Consider the following 17936-nt stretch of genomic DNA (forward strand, 5'->3'; position numbering starts at 1 on the left):
TCCCGATTCGTACGACGAGAAGGAAGCCTTGCTATGTTTAAACTTGATTTTTTCAATTTTTACCCGACTTTTATGTATGGCATACAGTACCAAGAAAAAATATTGTCTGCCGTACTTGCTACGTCCCTTACTTTAAAGAACTTGGACTGATTTTTTTAATTGCAGATCTAAATACCTGTATGATACAGATTACTTATATAAATTGACATTTTCAAACAGTATATACAGAAATTTTAGACCTTTATGGAACGTTAAAGTGTTCACACTCATACAATTTGAAAAAATAGGACGTTTTGAAGAATTTTGACCGAAATAGATTAGTCGTAGTCACCCATATGGTAGTTATATTGCAAAAAATAGCATTTTAGTCAATAATTTTAGGCTCTCATGGAAATCAAAAGTGCTCACACGCATACATTTTGCAAGAATAAGACTTTTTTAAAAAGAATGTGGAGTCAAATGTGTCACAGCCTGCCACATAATAATTATGTTGTTAAATTTAGCATTTCAGTCATTCTTTTTAGACCCTAAAGCAAATTAAAAGTGTGCGTACTCATACATTTTGCAAGAATATGACATTTTTAAAGAATTTTGACCCAACATAATATGCAAATTAAAAGCGTACGCACTCATATATTCTGCAAGAATATGACATTTTTAAAGAATTTTGACCCAAAATAATATGTCACAGCTACCACATGATATTGATATTGGAAAATTAAGCATTTTAGTCAAAATTTTAGACCCTCATGGAAATTAAAAGTGCTCCCACTCATACAGTTTGCAAGAATATGACATTTTTGAAGAATTTTGACTAAAAAAAATGTGTAACAGCCACCACATGATAGTTACATTGCAACATTTAGCATTTCAGTCATTTTTGTTACACCCACATGGAAATTAAAAGTGCTCGTGCTCATCCATTTTGCAAGAATATGACATTTATAAAAAAAACATTGACTCAAACTAATGTGTCGCAGCCACCACATGATATTTATATTGAAAAGTTTACCATTTTAGCCATTAATTTTAGACCCTCATGGAAATAAAAAAGTGCTCGCACTCATACATTTTGCAAGAATATGACATTTTTTAAGAGTAATCAAGGGAACCAAGGTTATAGCGGTAATCAAAAGAATGTAATCCAGCGACAAAGACCAGACATGGAAAACAGACATACACAACAAAGAACATAAAGTAACTAAAATCATACATACAAAGTAACAAAAGCAAATAAGCAACTCTGACTCCACTATAAACTGGGAGCATGGACCACGTTCACCGGTAGGCGTCCTCTACTTTTCTAGAAACACCCGCCGAGTTGCTCATAAAATTCAAGTCCGGGGTAGACAAACGAGGAAAGGAAAACTATGACCCGTTGAATAAATCAGTTTTCATGGTGCAGATGGATACACCATAACGATCCATTTAAAGAATTTTGACTCAAAAAATGTGTCAGAGCCACGATATGATAGTTACATTGAAAAATTTAGCATTTTAGTAATTAATTTTAGACCTTCATAGTAATTACAAGTGTGGGCAAGAATATAACATTTTTAAAGAACTTAGACTCAACCTAATGTGTCGCAGCCACGACATGATAATTATATTGAAAAATTTACCATTTTATCCATTGATTTTAGACCCTAATGGAAATAAAAAGTGCTTGTACTCATTATTTTGCAAGAATATGACACTTTTAAAGAAATTTGACTCAAATTAACGTGTCAGAGCCACTTCATGATAGTTATATTGAAAAATTCAGCACTTTAGTAATTAATTTTAGACCCTCATAGAAATTAAAAGAGCGGGCACTCATATATATGCTGGATTACGACATTTTTGTAGAACTTTGACAGAAATATATGAGTCACAGTTACCCACATGATAGTTGTATTGAAAAAATAAGCATTTTAATCAATAGTTTTAGAAACTCATGAAAAATAAATTGCCTGCGCTCATATATTTTGCAGAATTTTACTGAAATAATGGTGTCACAGTCACTAATATGAAACTAACATTTTTAGTTTCTACATTTTCTACATATAACACTATGTAGGGAAAGTGGAAGTGTTATCACTCACATTCGTTGCTAAAAGTGGCATTTTGAAGAATTTTGACCGAAATATTTAGGTATCAGTCACCCATTTAATGCAAAATTGTCAATTTTAACATTATTTAGAATGATTTGTGACCGTTATGTTATTAAAAGTAGCTTTAACTCAAAAAGTATTTTTGTCAATCTTGAACTTCGTGAGAATTAAGGGCATCTGAAAGTTATCTGTTACGACTTTTACACTTAGAACAAAAACATAGACCTTTATACATGTAAACAATGATAATTTTTGAACGATGAATAACTGGACCGTGATCGACAAAAATTGGAACATGAACAATGATCGAGTGATTGTGGGATGATGATAACGACGAGCTCTCTACATATAATTGGAATTTCAATGTAAATTTTGAAAACAAGATTTGTTTCCTAATCGGGTTAGCTAATTTGTATAGTCACACAGTTTCATTTATTAATTGCGGACTTCCTGTTTTAAATTACATCACACAGAAGAAAAAGATTTAGTGTCAGGAACTGTCCAGAGGTATGACAGTTTAGAACAGTTTTTCGTATTTTCTTTGTCACGACCCAAGACATTTTTCTGTCAGGATCTGTCAGGGAATAGGACAAAAAGTGTCCTGACCCAGGACAGCCTCTGTCAAACCCTGTCAGGATCTGTCAGGATTTCCGTTCTATCTGATGTCGAAGAAAAGAAATCCTGACAGAATTTAAGAGTGGTTAGAAGTGATCGCAACTGTAAAGGAATTCAATGTTGATAATTATAAATCACTTGTCATTAGATGATACAGAACTGTCATTAAGAGAATCGTCAGAAACATTTAAAGCTTTTTATAATATATCTGCTTTAAAAATGGATAATTCCAAAACCAGAGGGGTCTCGATTGGAAATAATAAATATTCTAATCAATTTTGTGTGCAGATAAATCTCTTTATTGGCCACAATCTAACTTCAAACTTCTTTGATATTTCTTTCACTTTGTATACCAACAATGATTGATGTAAATTTCAAACAAGAATTCAAAAAATTTCTAAGCTTTTGACAAGTTGGCAACACATAAAGTTAACCCTTCTTAAGAAGATTACTCTCTCTTATTATATTATTAGCTCTTCCAAAAATAATTCATCTGCTGTCATCTCTTCGAAACATTCACACTGCTATATTGGATGAATTCAATCAATTATTGTTTTAGTTTTATCTGGGATGGGAAGACTGAAAGGATTAAAAGAAAAACCCTTATGGGGGCTTCCTCGAATGTGGCTTGAAGATGGTTCACCCTGAGTCCTTCACTACATAAATGAAATTAGGCTGGGTGAAAAGACTTTTGGAAAACATTTCTTGTACCTGACAAGCTGGCTGAACGACAGCTTAGGCATCTTGGAGGTTTTCGACTATTTAGGCTTGAAAAGGAGAAGCTTAAAGATGCTATAAGTGAAGTCACGAATCCATTTTGGAAGGATGTCATGTTTAGTTTATATAAGGTTAAACCCATTTTGAACATATATATGTATGATATACTTAGTTATGATATTTTGAATTTCGTGACTTTAGACAGTTTTCAGTAGTCAAAAAGTATTTAGAATCTGGTTGATCTTATTGATCAAAGTACAAAGACATATTTTTCTTTTGATAGGGTTAGTCAGATTTGTAATAGCAACGAATTCCTTAAGTATTACAGCCTCTTCTAGCAAATATCCCAAGATCAGAAAAGGGTTTGAGGTAGATGACAGCAAATGAAATTTTAAATTTGAGAGTCCAATTTTTTTTTGGAAAAAACTACTACATGGAAAAGATTTAAAAGATTCATATATAGACTTTTTAAAAAAAATATTTTTGTTTCTTCATAAAATAGAATATAATAATACAAAATGGAATATGTATTCCTAATGGTAGATATATAATACTAGACCAAAATGGGAAAATGTGAATATGAAGCCGTATGAAGGGAGAAAGTCTTTGCTTATACTACAAAATTAATGTAAAAACACATATCTTGGAAATTTTCAATATTAATTGTTGCACAAAATTTTGCTAACAAAAACATTACTTGATAAGATTGGCTAAGTAAGTTCGAAACAATGTACGTTTTGTAACAGTTATGAAGAGACAATTGGACATTTGTTTTATAATTGTAAAGTTTCAAAAGAATTTCAGGAAAACTTTTTTGTAATCTTGAGGAAACATTTTGTTAATATAAATTGAGAGAAAAATATGTGTTACTTTGATACACAGATAACATTCGTGTCTTAATTTTTTGCTTATTATAGCAAAATCTTATGTATATAAATTTAATTAGATATGACTGTACCATACATGACTGGGTTAAGAGAGAATGGTCAAATATTATAGAAACTTAGATTTATATACTGGTAAAAAAATAATTTGTACAAAACAGAAAATTTTTGGGCCCTAGTTATGTTATTTTCCTTAGTAAGACCCAGAAAGAGAATATTCAATATCAAATACGGTTCTTTTATTGTTGTTGATATTTAAAACAACTCTAAATGAGAGATAAGGACAAAAAATGGAAATTCTTGATTTATTTTTCACCGAGTCCAGTATGTGTGTTTGAACGAATGTGTAATATGTATATGTAAATTGAAATTATAATAGGTTTGTCAGTTAATTAATTATGAAATAATCATAAATTATACAATTTACCCCTGTACACCCTTGTCAGTTGGTGATTGCGTAAATCATGGCTATTGAAAAACAAATAAAAATATGTTTTAATACTGTCTTGTATGAATTATCTTTTTTTTTAGATTGGTAAAAGTCCCCAAACATTCTAAGTATCGACAGTAAAACACCTATGAAAATCTCAAAGTGTAAAACTTAATACTAACTTAACATATTTCATTTATGAAAATATTACAAACCCCCCTCTAATTTAAATACAATGTATCCATCATCAATATCGAATATATTTCATGAATTTTTTCGGGAATTTGACGAAAAAGAAAATGAACATTGAACAACAATTTAAAAAAAAATAATATACAATTCCATATCCAGTTAGCATGATGACTAAAATAACAAACATCCAACAGATCAATCTTCAATGTGACGGACATACTTTGTACAATATTCAGTAAACCGTGGTTAAGACATATGATCTGAAGAAAATGATAAAATCAAATATGGGTAGAAGACTCCTTCGTCGTAGTAACGACATCCCTACTAAATGTCGCATTTTTACCCTGCTTATATTCCATGACATCGCTGAAATTATGGCTTTCCTTTTTATTCGAAGCAAATGTAGACTCAGTATGTTTTGTGTCTCGTTGATTGAAAACTGAATACCTTCCTCGAAAAAATATTCCACGGTACATGTTAAGTATACGCCTATTGCAGACATATGCTGTGAAGATAAAAACTCCTTGCAAAGCATTCAGAGCAAAAACTACTACATACATAGCAATATTATTTACAAAGAAATTAACTAGCTGTAAAATCCATAAGCATCCAGTTGTAATGAAAAGTTTAATGAAAATACACATCTCTTTTCTGTTTGAATCTCTCGTTTTTGTAAGTTCAGCAGAAAGATTAATTTTCTTTTTCAGTCTATAAGTTGTTATAATGTATAGTGTAATATTCAACAGGAAAGTTAGAATTAAGGGTAGAAGCACTGTAATGACAAAGCTGGTCAATGTGGATATAAAGCATTTTCCATTTCGGTCGTATCCAACTGACGTCATACCAGTTGAAATATAAAATGCTAAAATGTTCGTGGTTAAAATGAAACATGAAGATCCGTAAACACTAAGCATGTAAATACAAAACAAACGTTTTCCTTTCTGTCCCAATACTGTGGTAACAAGTTTTGTCCGTCCAAAAATTCTAAACATATGCACAGTACAAACTGTAAAACTACCAAAGCAGCATAACATGAAGAAATGTGTCATGACTCCAATAAATTGACAAACGCCATTGCTTGAAATTGATTCATTTAACACCATCAACGAAAGATAAAATGTATTAAACAGTAATAGATTTGATACCATGATCATTGTATTTTTACCCGGAAGTGTCCTAAGTTTCTGGAATAGACAGTACGTTATCAGCGTCAAGAAAAGACAGAGAACAGAAACGCTAGTACAAATTATCATTGCGACTGTATAGATACTGTAACTTTTTTCTAGGGTACTTAATATGTGATCAAATCGTTCTAAACATATTCTTAGATTCTTTTTGTCGTCTACTTGGTATTCGTAGTACTGTAGTTCCGATTCATAATTGATTAAGACGACGTTTTGATTTTTACTCATAATATTGTAATCACCTGGTTTAAAAATGATATGACGGCAGGTTAAAAAATGTGTGACCAAATTAACTCGTTGACCCTTAATCGCACATCTTAAACTCTTTATCTTCTTAAAGTCCATTTTGAAAAGTTCATAATGATAACTTGCACTGAAGCTGTTAAAATATGCCTTTAAAAGACCAGTTGTGATATTGATCAACTGGTTTTCAAATTCAATAATATCACGTTCGGGTACGAGTTTAGTGAGTGCGACATAATTTGAGGATGTCCCGTTCATAAGGGAAGTCACTGAAATAAAACAAAGCTTTAGAATGAATTTATACCTTCTTAAGACATAATGTTGTATCTCCTTCTGAATATTTTGGGCACTATCTGTTGGAGTAAAGGATATGGGAAGTAGATACCACATTCCATTAAGATATTTATAATTTTGAAATATCATTTCACACCTAAGACCCTGAACACGTTTCCCCGGATAGCATCCTGTAGCTCTACACTCGTTCTGAAATTTGAAGTATTTAGTTTTAAAATATGAACGATAGTAAATGGCTGTAAAAATAAGAAGCGTAAAATAAATTAAAAAAGAAACACACCCATAAAAAAACAGACTTCCCCAAATTGCATTTGTCAGTTTGTAAATGTTTGCTACTTTAATATTAACTATTTCTGTGCGGCATGAGCTAAGGATATACGTGCCTGAAATTAAAGGCCTTTACACTTATGGTCCGATTCGTTTCACCTTCGTTTTCAAACAAATGCTTACCGTAGAACTGTTTCGTACAATAAACAACAAAAAGTTAACCTGATTTCAACCATCATGAGAATAGTGCCTTGCCTTCATACATTATAACAAAAAAAATTATATTGGACAAAAAACGCTAAGAACACCAAATTTATAGTGACATACGGGGAAAAAATTGCACATCGCAAAAAGAATTAAAAAACTAACAGCACGTATTCCTCTAAAAGCCAGAATGAACTCAGATGCTCCGAAAGTGATATATTAAACTAAACAATAATACACGATAATCTACGACAAATTCAATGACTGAAAATTTGCTTACCGCGACAGGGTCGTATACTTCAATTTCTGTACATTTTGGAGAGTAGAAATTATAGTTGAATATTGCAGGAATGAAGTTCATTGAACCCGTGCCTCCCCCACCGTCATCAGAATTTCTGCAGCAACCACAGAAAGCATCTTCAATTGGGTAAATGAATTTCTTTGCTTTACATCTTAAGTAGTCACATACATGTACTGTATAGACAGGTTTTATTGTTTCTAATACACTGGAAATATCGCATTCATCCTTGATAAATTGGCTATCTCCAAATTCAGTTAAAGTGTTATAATATAGATTGTTGTTTGATGTTTCACATGTCCATAATAAATCCATCGTAGTGCCATTTCTACATTTAAAATTATAATCGCGGTGACGTGGACAAACTAACAAATCATCTACAATTTTAGTAATATTACAGCTGTAAGATTTACTAAGTCCCAGTATTTCATGCGTTATATTTTTTGAAAACAAACTAAGTGGAATAGCACGGCTGCATTCTACTTTTACCTTTATCTTCCCGTAATTAACCATACAAGAGTTAAAAGATTGTATTATATTACCATCAAACCGTGCGTCACTGTCGTAAACAGTTGTGTCAATCAAATTGTATATAAATTTGTCAGATATGGACACTGAATAAGGTCTGAATAGGTCATGTATAGAGTTATTTAAGTTGCACATGTAACAGTAAATATTCTTATACGGATAAGTTGCCTCAGAAATTCCAACTTTTTGACATGCATATTTCACATCACTCCTGCTGAACTTTGTAGTGTAAAAGTGATCTGCGCATGTCTTCACCAGTTCATGAGACGTATAGCTTGGTTGCTTTGGGGGATTGCAAATATAACAAAATACATTTTTGAACGGAGGAAATACATTGTCTATGGTTTGACAGCCGGTTTCGATATTCTTATTGTATTTCAACCACGTCCCTGTTGTATTACATTTGCTAATTAAACGCTGGTTCAAACACGGTTTAATCCTATCGGCGATGGTAACAGGTGGGTGGAAAGTTATTTCACAGTTGTTTTTCTTTGCTGTCACAACTATTTCATCTGTGCTGGAGAACGGATCATAAAACTGATTGCAGTTAACATCAATTCTCCATGATACATATTGGTACACACTGTTACATTCAGCACAATATCTATTTTTAAAAGTAACGTACGTCTTTATATCGGAAACAGGGGAGTTATTTATATTATCGGAAATATCGTCTGTTTCTTTCAAACATTTACTCCTCAAATCATTGTTGCTTCCAGGTGGACATGATTGCACTATTTTATAAGATTTGATATTTTTGGAAATATCAGTTCTATTTGGTAAATAAACAATATTTTTCAAACAAACTCGTGCTGGATAGTTCAACTCTGTTTCTGGGCAGCAACTATTTGTACTCCAACAAAATGCATCATTGGAACAAACTGGACACAATCCTACCTCATTACTGGTTATCGGAAGCTTAAGGGGATTGTGATTATGATCTGAAGGCCCGCACAATAGAGCATAGTGATACTGAATATCCTTCATATCAATTTTGAAAAAGCACCTGCTTCGTAATAATAGAAACACAACGAAACTTTTGATCAAGATCTTCATTTTTGATTTGGATCATCAATGGTCAAATAAAACGTAAACTGAAATATAAATATTAGAAAGCGAGATCAGCATTAGGGTTAACTTAACAATAAATCAAAATCTCATCAAATTGCATGTAAAACTATAGTTTTCTTACCTTGTTTATTTGTTTATGTAAACTCACACGCGCAATCGCACACCATCTTATCGAATCAGCTCTTTGTCGCTATTTGACGTTAAGAAAAGGAGATCTCACCATATCACAGCAATTTTTTTTTTCAAATAATATTAACAAAAAGCGAAACATAAAGACTTATACATGTAGTTTGTATACATACGATGTATAAATGTAAATCGTGTGACTGACGGCAAAACCGTTTGGCTTGCAAAATATATTCCTGAATTATTGGAATATATCTATTCTGAAATATGTTCATTGTTAATATTCTGAAATATGTTCATTGTTACTATTCTGAAATATGTTCATTGTTAAAAAATACCAATTGCATGCGAATGGAAAATGTTTGCTGTCTTGAATTGAAAGATAGAAATTTTGAATTTCAATTCTTAAACATGCTGATCGTTACAAAAAATACCGATGTTGACTACACTTAGCCTGAAGACAGGACTTTTCACAAGTTTGGAAGCTGTTTTAAAATTTTACAAAAGATCCTCAGTTCAAAATAAAACATTTACAACATATTCCCTATCAGTTATACAACTGAAAACCTTTTTTTTTTCATATGATTAATAAATGAAATGAATGCAAGGTGTTCCAAATACAAATGGTATTGAGATTTAATAAAGTTACGACATGCTAAAGCATAAAAGGTGGTGAAAGAAAATATGATAAATAGTTTTCTTACCTTTCATATTGTGATCAATTTTCAGTAATGAATTTGTCAAACGCCAAGAGGCAAAAGATCGTTACGATTATAGAAGTAGGTGTTATTGAGAAATTTTAAAAGCTTCAACTCAAAGTGATTGCTGAATTGAATGCGTTGAACATTAATCAATGCTATGGATAATTGTTAGAGTTTGCATTGGTTTATAATAATAATAATAATAATAATAATAATAATAATACCAACAACAACACTAACAAAAATCATAGATCATGAATAACCAATACCATAGCAACGTTGATTTAAATAAACCCACTTTGTCTGATTTGAACAATTTTGTGTTATTTAAGAATTTGTAGCAACAAATGATTCAATTCTGATACATTCTTTTGCGGCATATCTACTATAGTAATATAGATACATAACATTTTACATGATGTTGTGTTGTATATTCGAAAACAATATCAGAGGTTAACGTCATAGAGATATTTATTCTACTGTAACATAAAATATAATATTGCCTACAGTGTCGCGCTATACATCTTACCTCGATCATTAAAGCATTCTTAATTATATTATTTTAATATTTTTTTGACGTAAACGATATCAATAAGAAAAAAAAATAAACAGGAAAGAATGATTAAGGTGTTGATCACATACACGGTAACAGGAACAAAAATATCTTTTCACTTTGTTCTTTGTGCATTAGGGATGTTCGCTGCTCTATCAAAAGAATAGCAAGGGTTTCAAAGGGCTGTGAAATCTTTTTAAAAATTATACAAGAAAAAGTAAATTTTAAAAATAGATGGGTCCGTGTGTTCGTTTTTGAGACGTTTTTGCGGGTAAATATTTTTCTAGACTCTTCATAGGTTTTGTCTTGGTAAGTTTTATCTGTTAAAACACTTAAAAATAATAAGGATTTCATAATGTTTCTAAGTAACATTTTAAAATGTGTTCAATGAAATTATAAAAGAAAAATAGGGGTAACTGGGCAAAATATAATAATGCAACGAAGTCGATAAAACCAGAAGAGTCCAAAAATCTGACAAAAACGGCTAAACATGACCATTAAATTTTTCGAATTTATCTAGCATATAGTTCAAAATATTATTTTTTAATTAGGTATCTTGATCATTATAACTGTTTAGAGGTTTACTGAAATAAATGTTACAGATGAGATCAGTTGTAACCTCTCACATGTTCTATGACAGATTTAGAACAGTTATAGTCAGTTCTTCTGATAGTTCTAGCAGTAGAGCCGGCTCTTCTAGTAGAACCGTTCTCGTAGAATCGGCACTGCTAGAACTGTCGGAAGAGCTGGCAATATTATTGTTCTATCACACGTTTAGAACTTCCATGGGCCGGCCTCTCTGACAGTTCCCCTGAGAGGTTAGTACTGATCTTGTCTGTATTAAACTATACACTTCAATAAGCAGGCAAGAACAACCTTGAGTTTAATCATCGGAACAATTTGATATCTTTAAACGTGGTCATATTCTTGCATATCTGAATCACTGGTGCTGGAATGCTCCTCGTGAGACAAAATAAATATGCTATATAAATTCCCCTGCAGCTACCATTAAGATTTATATCATGTGCTGAATATAACAACGATAGTTTGTTGTGAGACTTTATAAAGTTACTATAGGATGGCTCAATACTTTATTGACCTTAATTAATTAAATTCTTAATATTTGATATTATTTTCATTTGGATAATTTGACCGGTGTCCAAGGAGAATAAAGTCATCATCCTGATTTCTGATCTATTGTTGACCTTAAACGATCGTGTGATTGTACTTTAACAACCTATGGCAGATAGGTTATGCATTTTAGGAGAAGATTTTAATCAACCAATATACTCTCGTCTGTACTAGCCCAACACGCTGATCGAGTCGAGATTTTAATGTGCTAATTCACAGTCCTGAGTGGCGTGATATTCGTACACGACGACTGTTGCTTCGAAGTAACAATCCCCATGTAAGGATACCATCCCTCTTTGACAAATTATTTTGATTTCTAGCCAACCAATCATATGCCGACTGCTAAGCGAGGACGCAGCAACAACCAGTTTTAAAGTCCTTGGTATGACTGGGCTCTTCACCTTAAGGATTCAAGGCGAAAACGCAACCACAAAACTACCGAGGCGGGGACCTTAACGTTCAGATTAATACTTGACATCATTTGTATACTCATATGGATACTTCCTTTAAAGTAAACAGACCATACTGATGGTGTATGAGTGGGGATGGTAAAAAGTTTTCATTTTAACTAATCTTTAAAGGATTAGATATTTAATATTTTGAGAACGTCTGTAGACTAGTCAGATTATTCCAATTCCAGCATGCCTCCGTTGGGCCAACTTTGGCTGATGGTTGGTTCGTTGGATCTTATTTGGCATTGGTAAGACAAAGTTGGCCCAACGAGGCAGTGAGTGGTAATGGAAAATATCTCCTCTTGATTTTTTTCCCAAAATGGTTTCTACTTGAGAAGCCAAAGGTTAAACTTGACGTTTTGAAATTTTGAATATTTTCATTCTGAAAAAATTATATGTTGACCCACGTTCGTCCTACTACATTCAGAATAACCATTGTATTTCATGTTTCTCTTTAATTATAACATGTTTTAGAAGCTATTTGAACAATAGAATACTGTTAAATTTCATTGTTTAAATCAAAACCATGATTACATAATTTACATTTTTCTACATTTATCCTTACCCAGAGCCAACGATGAGCCAACATTGAACCAACATAGAACTAAAGTCGAAACAGCTTTGGTAACACACGTTAAAACAGACTCCATATATGTTTTGTGCAAAAATGTATATCTCAAGAAAAGTGAAACAAGAAAGCAAATACAGACATATGCATGAGAGCTAATATTGTATTGCACCTATACTGAGACATTACGTTGGCCAAACGTTGAAACACAAAATACATATATAACTTTATACTTTAAAAAGGAACAAGTTTTGTTGGCTCTTTTCACATATTCTGTTAACTGCATGTTTAATATTTATGTCACAAGTATTCGTGTTTAATATTTAGAAATTAATAACTCAAAAACTTATTATGAATAACCAAATCTAAATGATAACAAAAATAATGTACGTGATTATCCCCCCTTATGCAGTTTTGAAACTGAGAGCAATGGTGGTTAAATCTAGGTTTTACAACGCGCAAAACCTCCCTCTTCCATTGCGGCGTAACTTCGACTTTACCAGTGATTATTAAAAGCATTTGCGTGCTATTGTCATAATCGGTAAATCAGTGGTCACATCAGCACAAAGAACAGTTTACAACCCCCCCCCAAAAAAAACAAAAAAAAAAAACAAAAAAAACCAGTAATTACTAGTTGTTTTAGAAGAAACTGAGTATTTTTCAACCAAGGACTGATAAGGACTAAAAAAGAATTCGGTAAGAGACCATTTAAGACGCATTTCTTCATACCTCTGATTCAGGAGTCTGTTACGCAGATATTTATGGCGTTCAAGGAAATCAGAGTAGTCAGTACTTGCTCTAGCGTAGCGAATCAATTGTAAATATAAACACCATAAGCAGGAGATGAAGGGATATTACTGCGCAGGGAAGAAAAATTTATGATATTAAAATTAAAGTTGTCTCTTTTATCATAAATCTTAGTGCTGAGATGTAAAATTTGAGATGAAGGTCAAGAACAAGCTATTTCTGTTTCTGCAGTCTCCTTTATCTCGATCTCTGGTGGATATATTGACGGTAACTAATTACCAAAAGAAGGGTTGTTGATGGACAATACATCATCAATATATCTGTATGTAAGGTAAAAGAATTACACATTTTTTAAATTTTTATTCTTTACGAGGTTCTAAAGAAATTCAGTCTCGTATGAATATAAAAAACAAATCGGTTAGGAGAGTTCCACAGTAAATGCCCATTGGAATGCCAACTTGTTGAAAAAAAATAGCTCCTCCAATTGTGACAAATATGATATCAATGAGGAAATCAAGCTTATCGCAAATGCTAAATTTATATGATAAACGGAGTGAAAATTTGAGTACTTACTCGTAAAGAGAGTATAGCATCAGCTAGCGCTCTGTAACATAACAATTTATAGAATTCTGATTTAATCATCAAGAAAGCCATAATCGGACCATTTGATTGTGTTAACGTTGGGCTTATGTTGAGTCAGTATTGGGCATTCGTTCGTTCAATTTTGGCATTACGTTGGACCAACGTTGGCCCAACTATTGTTTGCCTCCGTTGGGCAAACGTTGGCTCTCTTTGCACTTACAACGTTGGGCCAACATTGAGCACCCTACGTTGGCCAAACGTAAATGACTTCGTCGAACCAACGTTGGCCCAACGTAGAAATGCTGTCTGGGGTGTTATTCGGGATTTTATATCATATATAAGTTACAGGTTACAATTTTTGCTCAAACAAATCCTTCCCAAATTCACAATATTTCTTAAATGTCTTTACAAAAACGAGTTTTTACTGGATTATGTAGCATTTATCTCGCGAAAGTACCGACTGAGCCTGTTCAGATATATAGCACAAAATCGTCTATTATCGTAGATGTTTTTCTAAGAAATGAGTCATGACACTCTTGTATTGAGCGTATATTTTTAGTTTATGGTTGTAAAAATACTAAAAATTACTCCTTTTTTTTATCAAATAGCAAAAGTCCCTATGATAACAATGTATTTTTATGCATCAACAGAATGTATATGACAAAAATATCTGTTTACCGTTTCTCAAACAAAGAATATTATCTATACATATAGTTCTTGGAGTACTCACATAAGTGAAAATACAATCATACAAACGTTTGTAACATACAGAATCATTTATAAACTGCATTTTAATATACAAAATGGTGAATATTCAATTAGTTCACCTAAGGGTACTTGTAGTAAAATAAATTAACATGTTAAATCATATTTTATATCTTGCTTCACTTGTGTGTATTGATCTGAGTGGTTGTTAGTGACGTTTGATTTGTCATAGTACTGTTCGTTTTAATAATAAGGTACAGCAAACTTTAAATAGTTCCTTTGTAAAGGAGTAAAGACTATAACAATAAAAAATGGTAACAGATGACACGAAACATTCCCCATTTCGACCATAACCGACTGACATCAACCCAAAAATGATGACATCAACACATTTAAATGATAACCATTGCTAACATGCATACAAAAAGATCACGTAAATACAGGTCATTCGATTGTTTCCACTTTGTCTCAAAACTATGGATGACAGTTATAATGTAGATTATACCTCGCTATTACACTGAGTATTCTTTTCTGTCATCTTGCAAAATCATACAGACTTATACATTTTCTATAAACTAATATAGTGTTTGAAGTGATCTAAAAAAACAATATATTTAAATTATTTCAAATGATTTTTGACATAAAAATTAGTATGGTAAAAAAGCCTCTTTCAATGGGAGATAATTGGTGAGAAAAATAATTGGCGGGGAAATGTTCTATAGAAATGTACAGGGAATTTATTCTTTTTAATATTAGGAGAAAAAAATCGATGATCCCCAATTTTGGTTTTGAAAAATGAAAGAATGTCATTTTAGTGTTCTTTATATAGTTGCAATGTATAATGTCCAATCTCATGTCAATAAATCATAAAACTTTTCTTTGCAGATCCTCACATTTTGATTTTTTTCTATTTCATACATATTTTTTAACTTTTTAACTCAAAATAAAAAAAAAAATTGTATATTTATTCAAATGCCTTGATTTATTTTAAAGTAGTTGCCAAGATCTGTTTTAAAATTTTAATTTGAAGAAACTTCTTATATATTCATAGCGTTAATGAACAGTCCTTCCTTAGTACATTATTATTTATGTTTATATGTAAATTGTAAACTCAGTAGTCTCTCATAATTCTTAATAGAATGGCTCTTGTATTTTAATTATACTCATGTCTTGTATATATAATTGTATTATACATAAAATAAAATATTGAATCTGAATCTGTTCTGCAAAGCAGGAAGTCGCAAGTCGACGCTTGTGTCACGGATCGAGAACCATGTGAAAGATTAGAGAAGCCGCCCATGCTATCTCTTGGTCATAATTAAGTCTACCGGCTTTGTTCATGAATATAACACAGCGGCAAAGAAAGAACGATACACATAGTGTCAGTAATTAATTGTTCAAGTCCTTAAAAAATATTGTGCAAAGTAGTGTCTTCACCACGGGGATGTATGAAGGTAATAAGCAAGGCATGTTTACTTGTAGACAATCTAGTGTGGTTAATTATTTCATATGTACTCATGATTTGTTATACAATATTGATATATAGCTTAAATGCTTTGGAATTTCCACCATTGTATTCAGATGTTCATTGTGCAAGAATTTTATATCTATGAACATGCATGAAATGATACACCAGATTCCTCTCATGGTAAAAACTGCAAAATAAGATAGTGAAAAGAAAATTGATTTTACAGAATCAATAGATATGGTTAAAGCAATCGGAACTACTCGGCCATTTCCGCTACACTAACAAATAGCCTCGGATGCAGAAAGGAGAATTTCTTCTGAAAAAAAATGCCGGAATTGTAGTCATGCGCGACTCAAAGTAGTTCTATCCACCAGGTGGCGCTAAATAATTTGTTAGATATCACTAGAAATAAAGAACAATAACTTTGTCAAGAATTTTGGCGCGAAGCGAGGAGCTAGGAAAAAAAGTAATTGTAAAAAATTCAACCAGTAAAACTATGATTTTAGAATCGGATCGGTCAAACTCCGGACAGATTCTTTCGCCTAGTGCCTCCGAGGCTTTTTCTTGTGTGTAACTAGAAAGGCTGAGGAGTTCCGATTGATGGATAAAGTTCAGCAATTAGAAACCGAACTTGGTCATCTTAATAGTGATAATCTTAATTAACACGCTACGGTTTTCACAGATTCTACAGAATAGGTGTTGATTTGTACTATTATAGTAAATAATAACAAAGATAAACACACAAAAATGAAAATAAACCTTTGTTCAGCCAAGAATGTTGGAAAAAAAGAAAAGCCAGCGTACTTCTAAAAGACGAGATAAAATTAGCAGAAGCATTGAGGAAAAAGAATTGATGAAGAGGTTAGAAAAAAGCATATAAGCGAGAGATGAAAAAAGCCATCAACGAACACAGGCTAAAAATGAGGAAAAAACTTAAAAGTTTGAAATCTAAGGAATTTTGGAATATTATAAATACTAGACAGTCTAAAAAGAAGACTGGAGTTCCAACTGATATTTTTATGAATTCTTTAAGAAACTTAATACTTCAGATAATGAGGATAATATACTGTTCATTCTGCCTGACGATAATGAGCTGAGTTTAATGAGATTATAAATGATAAATTTACAGAAAACGAAATTCTAAATGTATCAAAGACTCGAAAAATTGTCAATATCCTGGAGATGATCTTATAATAAATGAATATATGAAGAGTCGATTGTTGATATATTAGATTATTTGATATAATTTTTGATACGGTTCCAGAATCATGGCGAACTGACAATATTCTCCCTTTTTACAAAAACAAGGGAGACCGATCACAATTTTGAGTTTCTTGGGTAAATTATTTACCTCTATTTTAACCTCAAGATTAAGCAATTTCTTGGAAACTTTGTATTGCTAAATGAAAACCAAAATGGGTTCAGGAAAGGAAACTCAACAGTCGACAGCATCAACAACTTTTGCGAAAACTTTCGATAGGATATGGCGTCCTGACCTGTTCTCAAAACTTTTGAAGACCTCTGTAAATGGAAAAATAATCAACGTCATAGTTACATGTAACATGTATAGTAATATTAAATAACGTATATTCGATGGAGAGGAATACGCAAACTTCTTAGATTGTAATGTTGGAGTCAGACAAGGTGAAAATCTGTCCCTTCATAATTTTCGTTATATGTGAATGATGAAGATATTTTTTTACAAGTAAAAATGTTGCTGGTCTCAGTTCATTATCTAATGAAAATGAAAACGAAATTAACTATTTTCTAGAACTTTTCGTCATTCTATATGCAGATGACACCGTTCTGATGTCTGAAAATGTATTTGATTCACAACTTCAATTACATGCACTATACGATTACTGTAAACTCTGGAAGTTGAA

This window comes from Perna viridis, chromosome 2 (genome assembly GCF_037379345.1).
Source record: "Perna viridis isolate PV_CMFRI_1.1 ecotype Kerala chromosome 2, ASM3737934v1, whole genome shotgun sequence".
NCBI lineage: Eukaryota > Metazoa > Mollusca > Bivalvia > Mytilida > Mytilidae > Perna > Perna viridis.